The following is a 17,075-nucleotide window of genomic DNA, read 5'->3' on the forward strand; positions in this document are numbered from 1 at the left end:
ATTTACCATCACAAGCCCATCCATTATTTATTTGTTTGGGGAGAACTAATGAGAAATATTTTAATTCAGCCGCAAATTTCAGCGCACAAATTTCAGATTACTGGGACAGGCATGTGGCCAAAACTGCTCAGCCTGACTAATATCGATTTATGAGCTCTGTTTCAAAACAATTACAACATAATAACTCCATGGCAACACAACCCTTCTGATAGCAAGCTTCAGAATGAGAAAATGTCGGTTGGTCGGTTTCCATAGAGACACAGAAAGCATCCAAAAATATGTTTGATTCTTTTGTGGGGAAACGAGATTTACATCCCGAGGCACTTGAGGTCAACATGAGAGGGGAAAGATAAAACACATTTCGCATACATCTGCACAAGTGCTAATTAATTATTTAAAACAACAACTGTGCTTTGCCTCCCCCCAGAGAGGCCTAGTCGAACACACAGCCCTGATGAGGATTCCAGCGAAGGCCAGCCGGGATTCTAACCTCGTTAAAGATGGTTTACGCTGGATTTAAACGAGTTAAAGAGATGGTTTAAGATGGATTTAAGATAGTTAAAGATGGATGGTTAAACTGGATTTTCCACACTTCAAGCTGGTCACAGCTGGTCTGTGGCTGCTCAAAGCTGGTGTCTAGCTGGAAAAATCTCCAGTAAAGCTTGTTATGCTGGTCGAGTAAGATGGTGGACAACTGGTGCACTAGCTAACTATGCAGGCTGGTCTGCAGGTGAATAGCTGAAAGAGCAACATCTTAAGAACATCTTAAATTAGCTTGTCCAGTTCCGCTTGAAGCTAGGATTCGCGAGGCAGCCTGTAGCCTCGTGGCTAACGTGCTTGACTATGACCTGGAAGGCTGTATCCACAATAAGATCAGTGCAGCTGTTGGGTCCTTGAGCATAACCTTAACCCCACATTGCTCCAGGGGGATTGTCTCCTGTTTAGTCTCATCAGCTGTAAGTCGCTTTGGATAACAGCATCAGCTAAAAAACTGTAATGTAATGGAATTTTAACCAGGGAAGATATCGATGAAAGCGGCCAAGTGTGTCTTTGGTGTCTATTCCGGTTAAACTGAAAAAACAGATGAGTTTCTCCACGCTCTCTCTCTCTTTGATCGGATGAAGGATTGCACCCTGGGATAGATCCTGGAGGAGTCGGGGTTTTCCCTCCTTCAGTCTGAGCTGAAATGTCGTTGCCGTGGAGAAACAGCCTGGAAACAAGGTCAGGTCATTAAGCAGCTCGATATATCATAAGCCTTAAAAGGCCGAGTTCTTGTGTCGCTTTTTTCAAACAATAAACAGCTATCACAACATCACCGAACACGAAAAATTCTTTTTTACATTTCACGTTTTAACCGTTCTTTAGTTTAGGAGCAGGACTAATGATCTTTTAATGTACGTTCGTGGTTAGCGGTGCTAAATTCCCAGGTCGTTCTATATTTTATCATCTTGCTTGTTTTAGTTCATTTCTCACCAAAAAACGAAACAAAACAGTACTAACAACAATGCATCTCAAGAGAAAGGTGGAATGTTGGAGAGACAAGTCAGACGAACTCGATGTCATTGTGAAGAAGATTAAAAGGCCACGAAGTTACTTTCCAGGTACAGTATTATGACCTTTTGTTGTCCCGGTAACAGAAGCTCATGTCTTTGTTGTGTGCCGTGAAACATGAGGAAAGCTCATTCCCCTTAGTGCCGAGGTGTTGTGCACAGCAGTGGGAAGAAATTCTGTGAGATTAACACTATAATAAAAACCTCTGGGTTCACACAAACCTTTTTAATGTGCTGCACTATTATGTCCGAAATGAGAAAAGTGCTATGCATGCTACTGAAGCCCCCGACGCAGGCGTTTAACCGTGCAGTGTTTTTATATAAAGCCTAGATATACGTGAGTGTGTGGGGGGGGGGGGGGTAGAGAGGGAGAAAGTGAGGGGGGGATAGAGAGAGAGAGAGAGAGAGAGAGAGAGAGAGAAAGAGAGGGGGGATATAGAGAGAGATAGAGAGAGAGAGAGAGAGAGAGAGAGAGAGAGAGAGAGAAAGAGAGGGGGATAGAGAGAGAAAGAGAGAAAGAGAAGGGGGATATAGAGAGAGAGAGGGAGATAGAGAGAGAGAGAGAGAGAGAGAGAGAGAGAGAGAAAGAGAAGGGGGATAGAGAGAGTGGGGATAGGGAGAAAGGGGGAGAGAGGAAGAGAGAGGGAGTTACAGATTGAGCTAGAGAGACGGAGGAGGAGAGTGAGAGAGAGAGAGAGAGAGGGAGGAGGAGAGTGAGAGAGAGAGACCTCTGTATATATTAATACATATTAAAAGCCCTGTGGTGATGTGTCGATGCAGTAGGGGACTGGGAGCCGTACGCTGACAGCTGTGAATTATAACAGCACGTCCCCCATAACGTCCCTGGTGTGACCCAAGCACACGCAAGTGTCATTTCATTCCTCCCTTATTAAATACACAATACCATGCTCCTTCTCTCATTAAATAAGGAGTACCGTGTTTCTGTTATTAAATAAAGGACAGCGTATTTGATTTCTCTTAATAAGCAAAGAATAGCCTGTTTGATTTCACTTATTCAATAATTGTGTTTTTGATTTCTCTTATTAAATAAAGAGCAGCTTGTTTGATTTTGTTGATGACATAAAGAATACTGTTTTCGTTCTCTCTCATTAGATAAGAAATGGCATGTTTATGTTCTCTCATTAAATAAATAACAGCTCATAGCGTGTTTGTTCTCTGACTGAAGAAAGAGCAGCGTGTGTCTCTCTCTCTCGTTTCGTACAGAATGGCGTGACTGTGGAAATCTGCAGCAGTGCCACGGGAGCAACCCCCATAACCCCCCCCCCCCCCCCCACGGGCACATTGTCCCTGTCATCAAAGGGAGCCATATTTCATAATGTCTGACAGCATGCCTCAATGAGACCGGGCACGGCCCCCCCACGACCCCCTTCAGTACGCACTGAACCCGCAACCCCCGCCGCCTAACCCCCCAGACCAAACCCGCTTTTCCACATCCTGAATCCGCCAACACTTCCCTATCCTCCTGACTACACACTGCCCCCCCCCCCCCCCCCCCCCCCCCCGATGAACCCCAACCCCTCCACCAGCCATTCCGTTACACCTCTCACACACAGCCTTCAGTCGCTGAGCCTAAAGGTCAAAGGTCACTCCCTGGTGTGTTCTGGGATTGAGCCATAGCCACAAAGCAAGCTTCATTACTGCGCATATTTAGATGTGTGTGTGTGTCTCTCTCTCTCTCTCTCTCTCTCATCTCTTTGTGCTGTCATTAACTCTGTCTCTCTTCCTCACCTTCCGTATGGCGTTTGAGCCCCTGGGAGAAGGGGATCCCCTCCCCGGTGTGTTTGGGGGGCGTAGCAGGGAAAGGGCGGCTTGCAGAGAGAATTAAACACAGCTAACGTCTCCCGTCCCTCGCTGGTAGCAGAGAGGACAGCAGAGGAAGTCAATAACGTCGTCTGTACAGCCGCGAAATAAAGAGGTTTTACAAACAACAGCACAAAGGGAGCGACTTCCTGCCGGGCACAAAACAACTTCCCGCTGTGTTCCGGGTCCATAAAGGCTCACCTCACAAACTACCATTCAAACTAATTCAAGGGTCAATAACAAGAGCCCATAATCATGAGAAGTTGTCTCAAGAAAACATTTCAATTCCTCATTCACTGTTATTCAGTTATAATACTGAATAGTTCCCACATTCTCTGCCCCTGGATGGGTGTTAAGCAGTAAATAATATTTCCGGCTTTGTTTTCTTTTTTCACTCGATGCATAGTTTAGTCAAGTCAACAATGACCGATATTGAATCTGTCCAACTGCCAATGAAGACATTACACCTGCACATGATTGCGACTGAACTTTAAGGACAAGTATTGATTGAATGTGGGCATGGCTGATATTTCGCAGATCCTGCAGCGCATCAAAGTGCTGAATGGGGATGAATGAGTGGAGCAGGTGGCTCTGCGGGGGTCCGGTTACAGGCAGACGGGCCGGAGAATCGGGACTGATCCGAGCGGTATGTTAGCCTGCCCTCGGGACTCACTGTAGGTACAGGCACCTGGGCCGCTAGAACAGCACGTCTCAGCAAAGACCCGACACTTTCTGCTGCAAACAACTTAAAGAGCAACCCCAACACCGTCAGTGGACCGCTTACTGTGACCCAAATCACCCTCATATATCAGCGCCTTCGCTGAAATGATGATGTGACACTGTGGTAAGATCAATAAATTGATCTACCTGGCTATCTATCTGTCTGTCTGTCTTTCTATCTACTATTTATCTGTCTGTCTGTCTATGTGTCTGTCAATCTCCTATGGAAGGGGCTGCTTGCCTTGTAGTACCACAGCCCAATGGCAGAATCACTCACAACCCTTGACTCAAAATGAACTGAAGCGATGATGATTTTCGGATGAACCACCTCTCAGAAAAAGGGTATTTTGGCATGTCTCCACAGGGTTAACCAACTTGAGTTTTTTATCGAACCCACTATGGTTGGTGCTCCCAGACTGAATGATTTTGCCCGACAGAAACCCCTTGAGAACAGGGTTCCTCTATAGTGACTGAGAAGCATTTTGGGGCCCTTTCTTCAGGGTTCCGTTCCGTTTGTCTGCTTTTCTGCTTCCGTCCCTCTAAAAACGTTGGTTCATTAGCAGAGCTGTTTGCCTGGAGTGACCCCTCTCCTCTCAAACCTCGGTTCTCTTTAACTGAACCTCCGTCCGATTCATCACTTAAACACCAATGATTGTTCCACAAAATCTCTTTCCTGGAGCCAATCCAGATAATTATCCAGCAAATGCAAGGCTTTAACTCCACACAGTTAGTGCGCAATTATGTCCATAGAATACAACACCTATTACATTTGAGACTGAGACAAATAGAGCAGTAGACTTTTACGAAATGAAAAAGTCCGAAAAGCAATTAGCAGTAATTTGATGAAAGACTTTTCAAAGAATTAAGAAAAACAGGTTCAAGCATGGGATTCTTTTTTTTGTCTGTCTGTGTGAGTGTGTGGGTGTGTGTGTGTGTGTGGGTGCGTGTGTGGGCAGTGCGTGCGCGTGTGTTTTTCATCATTGCGAGTACAATATAGAACTGAATTAGCAAAGTGCGACTCTAGCATATGAATATTTTCAATGAATGAAATTAACCTTTTGGGTCACATTGTTCTCAGCCCAGCCCAACATTTAGAACAGATGACTTTTAACATAACTGCACACACACACATTCAGTATAACTGCACACACATACATGTAATATAACTGCACACGCATACATTCAGTATAACTGCACACGCATACATGTAATATAACTGCACACACATACATGTAATATAACTGCACAAGCATACATTCAGTATAACTGCACATACACACATTTAATATAACTGCACACACATACATGTAATATAACTGCACACACATACTTTTAATATAGCTGCACACACATACTTTTAATATAGCTGCAGGCTCGGAGGGATGTGGAAATATTACATTTTCTGTGAGCATCCGGAGTCTGGAGAAGAGGGGGGTCACATGACTGGAGCCCCATCTCTGTGATGAACTGTGAGATTAAAAGGCCTGTTTATCGCACACCCCCAGGGCTAGGCTTGCGAATTCGGGGGGGGACGAGGAGGGGCGAGGAGGGGGTGATTGGGCAGGGCTCGGGGCACCATGCTCCTAATTGCTCCCCCCCCCCCCCCCCCCCACGCCCCCACGCCCCCACACCCCCTCGTTCAGGCACGGCATGGAGAATCTATTTAGCAGAGCCTCTGCCTCCTTAATCCACTCCCCGTGTAACACCAGCCTGCGATAAAACTTACCCCATGCATTTACATAAATACATCGTACATTAACTGGAAACCTCAACACAATGAGCGATTTATTTTTTTACACAGCTACACGCGGCTCCTATAAATATCGCCCCGCCACACAGGGCCACTTGCGTAAGCGCGATCCGAGCCCAGCTGCTGAATCAAACTCACACTTCTGAACAGCGCCCTCATTATGTATTTATAAGCAGGATGAAACTCCGGCTGTACCGAGGCACCACAAGCCAAATTGCAGGCCTGGGGGCTGTTAGCGGCGGGTTTGTGTTCACGGCTGGTTTGTGTTTTAGCGGCTGGTTTGTGTTAGCGGCTGGTTTGTGTTAGCGGCTGGTTTGTGTTAGCGGCTGGTTTGTGTTAGCGGCTGGTTTGTGTTAGTGGCTGGTTTGTGTTAGCGGCTGGTTTGTGTTAGCGGCTGGTTTGTGTTAGCGGCTGGTTTGTGTTAGTGGCTGGTTTGTGTTAGCGGCAAACAAAACCGACAGTCTCTAATTGCTGCTCTACACCCTTTACCTGCCTAACACTGCCGTGACAGAACTGCACAATAACACTCAGATCCCACCGGCTGGGGGTCCCTGGGAGGACGTTGAGTGCTTATTTATTATATTACTCATTATAACCCACATGTTTGGTCTGCAATCTTATCCAAGAGCCAGCGGGGGTGCAGGTGTATGTTCTGTCCCAGGACTACGACACCTGATTCAACTAATTAACTGATTAATCAAGGCCAAGGCCTTGGTGAGGAGAACTGAGTGTTGAAGTGTTGGGGGAAAACACAAACCTGCCCCCACACCAGCCCTTTCTGGATAAGACCAGACACCCCTGGGCTACGGTTTTAGTGCCAGATATCACATCTGGGTCAAATATTTAGGACTGCAGACACCAGTAAAATCCCTGTAGACTACTGATGACGGTACAAAATCTATTTTCACCAGGATCAGGAGACAAAGTTCTGAAAGTGATTGTGCATTCTGGTTAGTAACGTCGTGTGGAATATTCCCAGGAATATGCACGGAGTTCTTTTTTTTCAAATGCCAATTTTAAGTATTTCTTGAAATGCCATTACCATTCTAATTTTCGGTTTGGAAATCAGTGTGACCTTATAGCACTGCATTACATACATACGGATTATCATAACTAAATAAGACTTTACCCCTCTCTCAAAATCCAGCCACCAGGATTCCCAGAAATATGGAGAAAGCGTGTCACCCCCCCCCACCCCCCACCCCCCACCCCCACCCCCCAACCCCCCAGGCAGAGTTTAAGGGATCAAAGAGAGTAATCTTCTTTGGTCCAATTTTATCTCAAAATTTCAGCAGAGCTACTGTGTAATGCAGGAACACCATACACCCTTTAGAAATGGAATTGGATGAAATGTTTTGTTTTTCTATTCGTATTTGTTTATTTCAGTGTGAATTTAATGTTGTCCTGCAGTCAGGAGAGGAGATTTCAGAAGCACAGGAGCAGTGCTGAGGCTGCAGCAGCAGCGTAAATCACACTGTTTTACTGTTAGTCTCTAATTCCCATTCACCACGTTTCTCACCGCCATCAAAGAGGAGAAAACGAGCAAGGTGTGGTCCAGCCGAACAAAGGACGGCTTGGGAAGGAAGCCGAGAATCAAACGCGTCTGAAAATGACATGGGGAACCCTTTCTTTGTCTTTGAGCTCACGCCTATTCATACAGCTTCAGAAATACCAACGCATCGCCCGTCAGATAAATCACAAAAGCCTACAGCGAGCTATCAGGCCTTGATTTAATATTTTTTTATGGGCAGTGCACTTGAGACCCCTGTTTTGTTCTCCACAGAAAGGCTCCATTTTAAAATGGCCGCCATCGTCACCGCGGTGCGTTGTTGTCAGGGGTCAGGGGTCAGGGGGACTCCGGCCTCACGGGCACATCGGTTTGGCACGGCGACTCGGCACGGAACGCCATGGCAACCACGCGGAGGGAGGGCCAAGGCAGGGACCCGTCGCTGACCCGAAAATGAAACGGTCATAATGACCAGCCGGCCGACTCATAACACAGTGGGTCTGGCCACACAACGGCCCTTCATACTTTCATTTCATACAGCGCAAGCAAACACTAAAACACTAAACGTCTGGACCGGCCATCGTGTGCCGGTACAGGCGTACGGGCGGAGGCCCTGCACACGGAGGGTTCTGGCCGGGGGCTGGAGCACTGCGGGCCAAAACTCTGTGTGCCGTGAGATCGGTTTCATGATGCCAGTGCCAAACTGTGACCAGCAGAGAGGCGTGACAGACGCCAGCCTCAACAGAGACAGCCTGGAGGACCATATCCCAGCATCCCCCTGGGCGGGCGGGCGGAGAGAAGGGGGATGTGGGTTAGCCGGCCTGCTGCCGCCCCCTTTCCCGTGCAGCTGGGATACAGTCCTCCAGGCTGGGATACGGTCCTCCAGGCTGGGATACGGTCCTCCAGGCTGGGATATGGTCCTCCAGGGCTGCCTGTAACCCCCGCGCAGGATGCTAGCGGTTAGTCTGCTGAGCGGAGGCCATTACGAGTGTCAGAATGACTGGATACACCGTATTGGGAGAACAAAGAGGAAAAAGGGTTTAAAAAAAAGAGTGTTCTGCAATATGGTGAAGACATGGCACCGTTTACAGGGAGCAGTCCCACACGTTTCTGTCTGGAAACTGCAGGTCACACAGAGGCAGGTCACTACAGTCATTACACTGCCTATGTTCCCCAGACGAGACCACAGATTACACATCACACAGATTACACATCACACAGATTACACATCACACTGCTCTGGGATCAGGACTCATCCAATCAAACACAAACACTCCCCCAAATGCTTCCCGGCTTCTCACTCTTTACACTCTCAGAAACAATGGCTCCAAAAGGAACCCCGTGATTCCATAGAAGAAGAACCCGATCTAGTTAAAGGCTTTGTCTGGGAGTTGTCACACTCCAAACCCATGACAGAGGGTTCCATAAAGAACTAAAAACATTTCCACTATGGAGACAAGATCCCTTTGTTTCTACATAATCTGACAGATTCTTAAAACGGGCAGTGAATCCACATGCGTTCACCACAGTGAAGCGGTGGCTTATTCTGATGACGGGAAGCTTGAACAGAATTCCCACATCCCGACCACCCTCAGACGGGGGGATCCACAGGTCCCCGCCTCGCTCCGAGTCATCCGGCCCGGAACGCCGGGAGAACGGGCGGGACAAAGCGGCATTCCGAGAACGAGATTACCCACGCTGCCCCCCTGCGGAGCTCCTCCACGGGGAGAGAGCGGAGAGGACAGAGGTTCTAATTGGGTTATCAGCTGCTAGCCTCCCTGTCCGAAAATGAAGTCGCCATGGCGACTCCAGTCCCCCCCACCCCCCAGCCCCTCCGTACGTAGACAGACAGAAGGCTTCATCTCTAAAACAATGGCATTCCTCTGACCACCGCAGGCTTGTTTTGACCAGCCGTTTTGTTTGGGGGGGGGGGGGATTCAGACATGCAGAGGAGCAGGACCATATGATCTCATCCGCCCCCCCCCCCCCCCCCCCCCCCCCCACACACACACACACACACACACACACGCACACTAATCTGATCTGATATCCTGTCAATACAAGACCCAGCATGACGACAGCCTGTGACCTCAGTAAACTCAATAAAGAAACAGAGGAACACCTGAAGCTCTTAAACAACCCATATGGAAATCTAATATATGCTTTATGCATGTCAGTCTTGTTTACATAGGGATATAGCATATACAGTATGTATGGGTGCTCAATCAAAAAATGATGAAATCTCCCATGCGTGTGCACTGATGGAATGAACTCTCTCCGTGAAATCACCGATTGGACTGAACTTGGATGTAAAAACATGTAAACCTGAGCTAAGCTCATCTGTGGCATACTGATACTGATCAAAACAGAACCTTTCAGAACATTCCCCCACACATGCTCACACACACACACACACACTCAGACATACACACACATATACACACACACACACACACACACACAGAATCGGGCATAGCTGACACAACAAATTATGCTCCCAGCACATTGCTGCTCATTGTGCTGAAGTGGAAGGGGATTGGTCAGTTTGAATGACTCGCTGCCCCACCCCCCTCACACCCCGGAAACTCTGCCTGATTGGCTGTGGGTGTGAGAGAAGAGAGAAGGGGGTTTACAGCATTAATTTTATGATTGTAATGGGTCTCTGACCTCAATCTGCTCTAATCATTCTGCAGCTAAAGATTACAGCCCTAAAGAAAGATGCTTTTCAGCAGCGGGAACCATGTCAGGGAAGAGTGTGTGTGTGTGTGTGTGTGTGTGTGTGTGTGTACGTGTGTGTGTGTGTGTGTGTGTATGTGTGTGTGAGTGTGTGTAATACTGCTAAAATATTAAAACCACATTCAGCCAGTTCCCCATGTGAGAATGAGGATGATATACTCTTTTAATGTAGACGGCATTATAACCACGTTTCATGTGTTTTTGAAGAAACCAATGCAGACATCAGGGTACAGTGGGGGGGGGGGGGGGGGGCAATGTGCATTAAGACACTCTTCTTCTCTTATCCTGTCAGGAGAGGAGAATGCAGGGAGAAGCTTCCAGAGTGCCCCCCCCCCCCCGCCCCCCCGCCCCCCCCTGGGGCAGTGAGGGGCCAGGTTCAGACCAGAGTGCTCCAATAACACCACCGTGCACCACCAACCATCTCCTCAGCCCCCCCGCCCTTAACCCTGACCCCACATAAACCCTACCCCGCCAACCCCCCCAATCCCCCCCAAACCCCCCCACGCCCCCTCCGCTTCAGTGTAGAGAGGACGAACAACAGCCCAGTAAGTGGGAACAGCGAAAAACAGCCTTTCTTTGTCCCGCCCCCCCCCCTCGTCCCATCCTGGCCCCCCCGCCCCGTCCTTCCAGCGTTCTCCCGGGGTTCATGAGTCCAGCCTCCTCCATACACCGCACAACACGGACACTCGAGTGAAGATTAACTCCGCTATTCCTCCTCTGAGTCCTTTTCATTGTTGTTATTATTGTTATTATTTGTTTCAAATTTTAACGTATGATCCCCTTCGGCTTGATGACCGGAGTCAGGCAGGCCCATCAGGGTCAATGGCCGGGACGTTTAACCTGTGGCAGTCCCGCCCCGGGAGTGTAGAAAAACACCCTGTCCCTTCCCATCATGCTCAGTGTGCCGTTCAGAGAGCAGCACACGCTGTACGGCACACAGGGAGCTGCAGCCCGGCCTCTCTCCTCCCAACGCACCACAACCACTCCACCCGGGTCTCACTCCACCCGGGTCTCACTCCATCCGGGTCTCACTTCATCCGGGTCTCACCCCACCCGGGTCTCACTCCACCCGGGTCTCACTCCATCCGGGTCTCATTCCATCCGGGTCTCACTCCACCCGGGTCTCACTCCACCCGGGTCTCACCCCATCCGGGTCACAGTCCTGCGGTAAAGGCCAGGATTTAACCTGCGCCTGTCATAACTAAAGGGGGGGGATGTCTTTCCTCATAAACAGTCTTGTGTGTTCAGCGCTGCGGTTACCAAAATGAGCACGTCAACTGTGATCGTCTCTCACATGCTTTCTCATCTCGCTTTCGAGAAATATAAATAGATTTTTGTGAAAGTTCATTTGTCAGTTAGTGAAAAAGACCTATGATTCATTTTGTTTAATTAAAAAATGTATTAAAATAATTATTAAGGAGCTCAAGTCTATACATGCATTAGTATCTTAATCTGTGCAGTGTGCTAACGTTAAACAACACGTCAAGGGTGGGGGCTATGGCAGAAAATGACATGTTTCCTGAAATAAATTGGTCAATTCTCACCCAATCACTGTCATTTACTACAATCCTGACCTTGACACACACTAACAATTTCAGCTGCAGAGAGAGAGAGAGAGAGAGAGAGAGAGAGAGAGAGAGAGAGAGAAAGAGAGATGGAGGGATACAGACAGATAGAGACAGAAAGGGGGGAAAAAGGGAGAGGGATAGAAAGGGAGAGAAAGGGGGAGGGATAAAGAGAGAGATAGAGAGAGATAGAGAGAGAAATATAGAGATAGAAAGAAGGAGGGAGAGAGAGCCCAGAGGAACCGTGTCAGTCTCCATTAGCCTCTCCCTCTCTCTGCGTGTGAGGCAGTAATTACACCCACCAGCTCCCCAACACCATGACCCAACACCATCCCCCCTCTCCAACACTATCACTCCTCACCCAACACCATCCCCCCCTCTCCAACACAATCACCCAACACCATCCCCCGCTCTCCTGCACCATCACTCCTCACCGAACACCATCCCCCGCTCTCCTGCACCAGCAGCAGGACCACACGAGCGCTCAGCCCCGCTGACGGCCACATCCCACCAATCCGGCCGCTCAGCGCTGCCACATCCCACCAATCCGGCCGCTCAGCGCTGCCAGAACCCGCCGCTGACGGCCACATCCCACCAATCCGGCCGCCAGACTGGGCGGAACGGGACTGCCCCTCCGCTCACAGGGGAAAATGGCTTGACCGGTCACGCCGCACTCTCCTTAATGAATCATCCGCTCATTAACCGAGAAAAACCCACAGAGTGACAGAAAGGCTGCAGTCAGCGCCGTTACGGAGGAGTGACTGCTGATGGCGGAGGCCCGGGACTCTCCACCAGCGTGCGGCGGGCTTCTGCTCCAAACAAGCAACTGCTTCTACTGGTCAACACCAGCAGAGGCTCTGCTGAGGACCTGGATTGGTGGTTTGGTAGAATCAGGTGTGTACCGGCTTCGCTGGAACAAAAGTCGGCACCCTGTCTGGGTAGAATTGAGTATCTCTGCTGTAGACCAGCAATCGTCAAATCTGGACCTCGAATCTAGGCTGGTTTCTCCCAGGCGCTGTAATCACGGTCCTCGAGGCCAAGAACTGCCGGTTTCCCACCCCTTCTTTACCTGGGAGTCAGGTGTAAAGTCTGGCCAATCAGTAGCACTAATTGTTCAGTTAATTACTCAGGAGAAAAGGGACAGATTGGATTTGATCGCTGTCATACACCACAGTGGAGAAATATGATTTAGGGGAAGACAGATTCACCTGAAGCAAACCCGCCGAAACAGGCCTACCAATGTGATTCCTTCCTAGGATACTTCTCTTCACTTCTAAAACCTAAAAGGTATTGCTGTACATTGGACTGTATAAGTTTCATAAAGGACACATAGAGAAGAAATGTAAGATAGCTCAAATAATGTCGAAAGTGGGAGGAAAAACATCTGACACTGCAACTCGGCATAACCTGTCATAAAATCTGTAATGACCTTAAAAGGTCACAGAGATATGATTTCACAGCTCAGAGAATAAACACAAGTGTGCAGGCTAAATCCCTGCCACAGGGGCCTCGGCACACTGAACTCCTGAGCATGGTGTACATACTGAAACACCACTAACCCAACCCCTGAAATAGGGTACATCACTAACCCAACCCCTGAAATAGGGTACATCACTAACCCAACTCCTGAAACAGGGTACATCACTGACCCAACTCCTGAAACAGGGTACATCACTGACCAAACTCCTGAAACAGGGTACATCACTGACCCAACTCCTGAAACAGGGTACATCACTGACCCAACTCCTGAAACAGGGTACATCACTAACCCAACTCCTGAAATAGGGTACATCACTGACCCAACTCCTAAAGTAGGGTACATCACTAACGGAACCCCTAAACATGGGGGGAAAGCACAGGCAGAGTTTCGGTTGTTTACAGGGGATAATTGAATTGAGAGAAAAGAAAAATACAAATTTTATTCACACCTTTCATTCAGGAACATTCTCAGCTCCCTCCGGCTCTACTGATGAAATCGAGCCACGACCAATATTGTGGCTGTGGCTTAACTAATTATGAGACAAATAAAACAGACTTTTGCTGTTGCTAGAAAGATGTCCAAGCCGTAAAGGCACATAACACAGAAGGTATATTAAACGGGTGAATCAGGCTAATTCATCACGCAGACAGACGCCTCGGACGAAGACACACGTCAGTTTCACAAACGTGGGGAGAAGATAATCAAGACAATAAAAATGACTGTGGCACTTGTGGTATCCTAACATAAACTGTGAGACAAAGTGCTTGAGTGCTTCTAAATTTGTTACTTCCTTAAGGAGCGCTGACAGACAGCACACACACACAGAGCCCACAGTGTTACCAGCCTGCATCATAAATTATGAAGGCCTAATGCACTTGTTACAAACTCATACGCACGCTACATAAAGGCCCATTCAATTTTCACACCATATTAGCATTAGTAGCATCATCAAGCAGCCGAGCATGACTACAATGTGGTCACTTCCAGTATTTTACATGCTTTCGATCTGACACACAGATATTGACACAAAAGACCGTTTTGTTTTGTTTCTCCTGTGGGGGTAATCCAGTCCCCCCCCGAACTTTAGCACTTATGTCATAAATTGTTGCCCCGCGAAAAGATTGCAACATCATCGCCACGACGACGAGCTGGTCACAGTGAAACGGGTCACAGAGGCAAAACGTTGAAAAAAAAAAAAAATGATGAAAAAAATGAAAGGGAGAAACAGGGAAGAGAGGAGGGGTCACATTGTACAGAATAGTCGGCATGCCGGCCTGCCCACTCCGTACATTAGTGGCATTCATGCGGGGACGGCCAGAGCGACTCTTCTCCCACTGCGCGCTCGGTTCCCATAACACTGAGCTGGCTCAGGTCATCCCTGCCACCCACACCGGCCGTTCGCTCTGCCGGGATTAACACTGCCTGGCCATCATTCCGCTCTCACAGAGAGCGTGTGTGAGCTGAGCGGGAAGAACAAGTAAACATGCGCCCCGATCTGATCGGGTCTGCTTCTCTTATGTCTCTCAATCAAACCTGATCACACAATGAGACAGATTCTCAGGATGGAAGCTACAGTAAGCAACGGTAAGCTACAGTAAATAGGAAGCTACAGTAAATAGGAAGCTACAGTAAATAGGAAGCGACAGTAAATAGGAAATGAATGTGAATCTGCAGCACATGGTCGCCTGCGATTATTTAATCCGCGGGTTCGAATCGAGCCAAAATGTGAAACCTCAGACCCTCCAGGGACAGTGTTGCCACCGCTGGGGGCTGCACTGTGAATGAGTCTGAGTGCTAAGAGTGCTATGAACGATCACTGAAATTCATATTTTATGAGATGTGTATTTTATTCTGTCTAAACAAGTGTTAAAAGCCTTTTAATTATACTCACATTTTTCTATTTTTCCCTCAAGTAGAAACTGTTGGCTTGTTTTAAGTTCACTTGCTTGACAGGTGAATTTGTGTTACTCCATCGGCCAATCTTAAAAAAAAGTCAAACTTAAACAGTAATGATTTTAAGATCTCAGATTTTAAGTCTAAATATAAGAATAAAATACAAAAAATGTTTTGCAGTGTTTAAAAATATTCTTACCTAAACAAGCCCTTACACCTGACAAACCCAGACCTCAGCATTATACGTGCTATTTTTCTACACTGCATCCTCAGGGGAAGGATCATAGAGTCCGATATCAATATAGGCAATCACGAAGGACAAACTATACTTTAGAATTCACACCTTTCATTAAAATGCCAGCATCCTCGCACAGATTCACCTTTCAGTATGATGAATCCATTATTCAGTGTGTTTGTTTGAATAGCATAAATATAGATAGCCTATGACCTACTGCAGGGTGTGACTTCTATCATGAGCAATAAGAGCATTTAAAACTAGACAGGATAAACCATTAACAGTTAAAGTAAAACCTCATATAGGAAGATCATGATTACATGACACTGAACTTTTAATATTAAACAATATAACAATAAAATATTAAGTCAAAATTATTCAAATGCGTATAGTAAATCGAATACACGCAATGTATGAGTGAAAGAACGCTAGGGAGCAACATGAAGCAGAAGCAGAGCAGGGATAAAGACGAATTGTTCCATTTTAAACAGAAAAAATCATCCCATATACGACAAACGGACTGCCAGCAAGCGGGCACTCCTACAGGCGATAGATTTCTATGGGAAAATATCAGCAGTGGGAGAACCGGAAAGATCTGTGAATTATTGTTTATTATTATTATTTACGACGTTTCTCATTGCTATGGCAAGCGGATAACCGTTAAAATCAACGTGATTAGGTATCAGTGAAATAAATACCATGTTCAATATTTCCTGACAACGGGTATTTTCCGCTCTAACCAAATTAGGCCTTAGTCTTTCCTTACTGTCAGCAGGCTTGTAAATAAACCAGCCGACACTCAGCGCAAAATCACGAAAGGAATATAGATGGGTTGCAGGCTACGATAAAAAACAAGATAAGTAAACACATATAAACCGATCCTGAATTACAAATACTGGTGTTTTCCCTGCCTTAATCGCTGCGGCACATTTTCACCTGCTTCCGTTATCGCCCACTGATGAGGAAAATGTAAATGTTTTCATTTAGCCTACATTCGCAACACCGTGAAATTTCTGTTCTTCTTCCGGACCATCCAATTACACCTGGCTGGCAAGCATAAACACCCACCACATCCTTGTTTGTTATTGGGGGGGAAAAGCACAACCAGTAGCCCCTTATACATGCAACCTTACTGCACCAAATGCGCATTTCCCTTTAGGGTGAAATCAACACAACCGCGCTCCTAGCAAAATAAAGCCGCGCACTGACAAGACATTGTAGAATCCATCCATTTTGAGGAGATTCGCGAGGAAAAAAACTGAGCGAAATAAACTCACCAGAGACAGCGAGGGATGCTGATTTTTCCCCACCAGGTGAATAGAATCGGATGCTTTCCGGCTCCGCGGCGCGAGACCCCCTTCCAAGCGGCGTGTCTCTGGTGCTCTCTCCCACCAGCTCCCAGTCTAAACCAGCAAACGGCGCTTTCTTGCGCACGCTCTGTTCGTGTACTACTGCAGCGCCCCGCTTGTAGGGATGGGATGAACTGGTCCGTCTACAACAAGCGTATCAAAAATATGCGGCGTCGCCCCCTCTTTCCTCTCTCTCTCTCTCTCTCTCTCTTGTCTTTCTCTCACACGCGCACAGGCCTGTCACCAATCCTGTAAAACGCCAGAGAGATCTTTTTGTTGTCTTTAAATTATCTCATTCGTTTTACGAATTAATTAACCCGATTCATCATCTGTTACTTATTATCACATACATAATACAGGGGCAGTTATTGGGGTTTTCATTTTGGAAGCATATTTTTGTTCTCTCCGGCTCTCGAATTTATACTTATTGTTATCGCCCTGGGCTACAACTCTCACGCATCGTCACGCA

At 47.4% G+C, this 17,075-nt stretch overlaps 1 protein-coding gene across 9 annotated transcripts in view; it reads right to left on the reverse strand.

Moving 5' to 3' along the window:
* The window catches only part of LOC133134658 (neuronal cell adhesion molecule-like), an 84,383-nt gene extending 67,639 nt beyond the window's left edge, over window positions 1-16,744 (reverse strand). For all 9 annotated transcript variants that reach the window (XM_061250903.1, XM_061250901.1, XM_061250906.1 and 6 more), the window contains exon 1: window positions 16,535-16,744. The gene's annotated coding sequence lies outside the window, so the exon portion shown is untranslated. The remainder of the gene's footprint in view (window positions 1-16,534) is intronic.
* Window positions 16,745-17,075: the final 331 nt, after the last annotated feature.

The sequence above is a fragment of the Conger conger genome, chromosome 8 (assembly GCF_963514075.1).
Source record: "Conger conger chromosome 8, fConCon1.1, whole genome shotgun sequence".
NCBI lineage: Eukaryota > Metazoa > Chordata > Actinopteri > Anguilliformes > Congridae > Conger > Conger conger.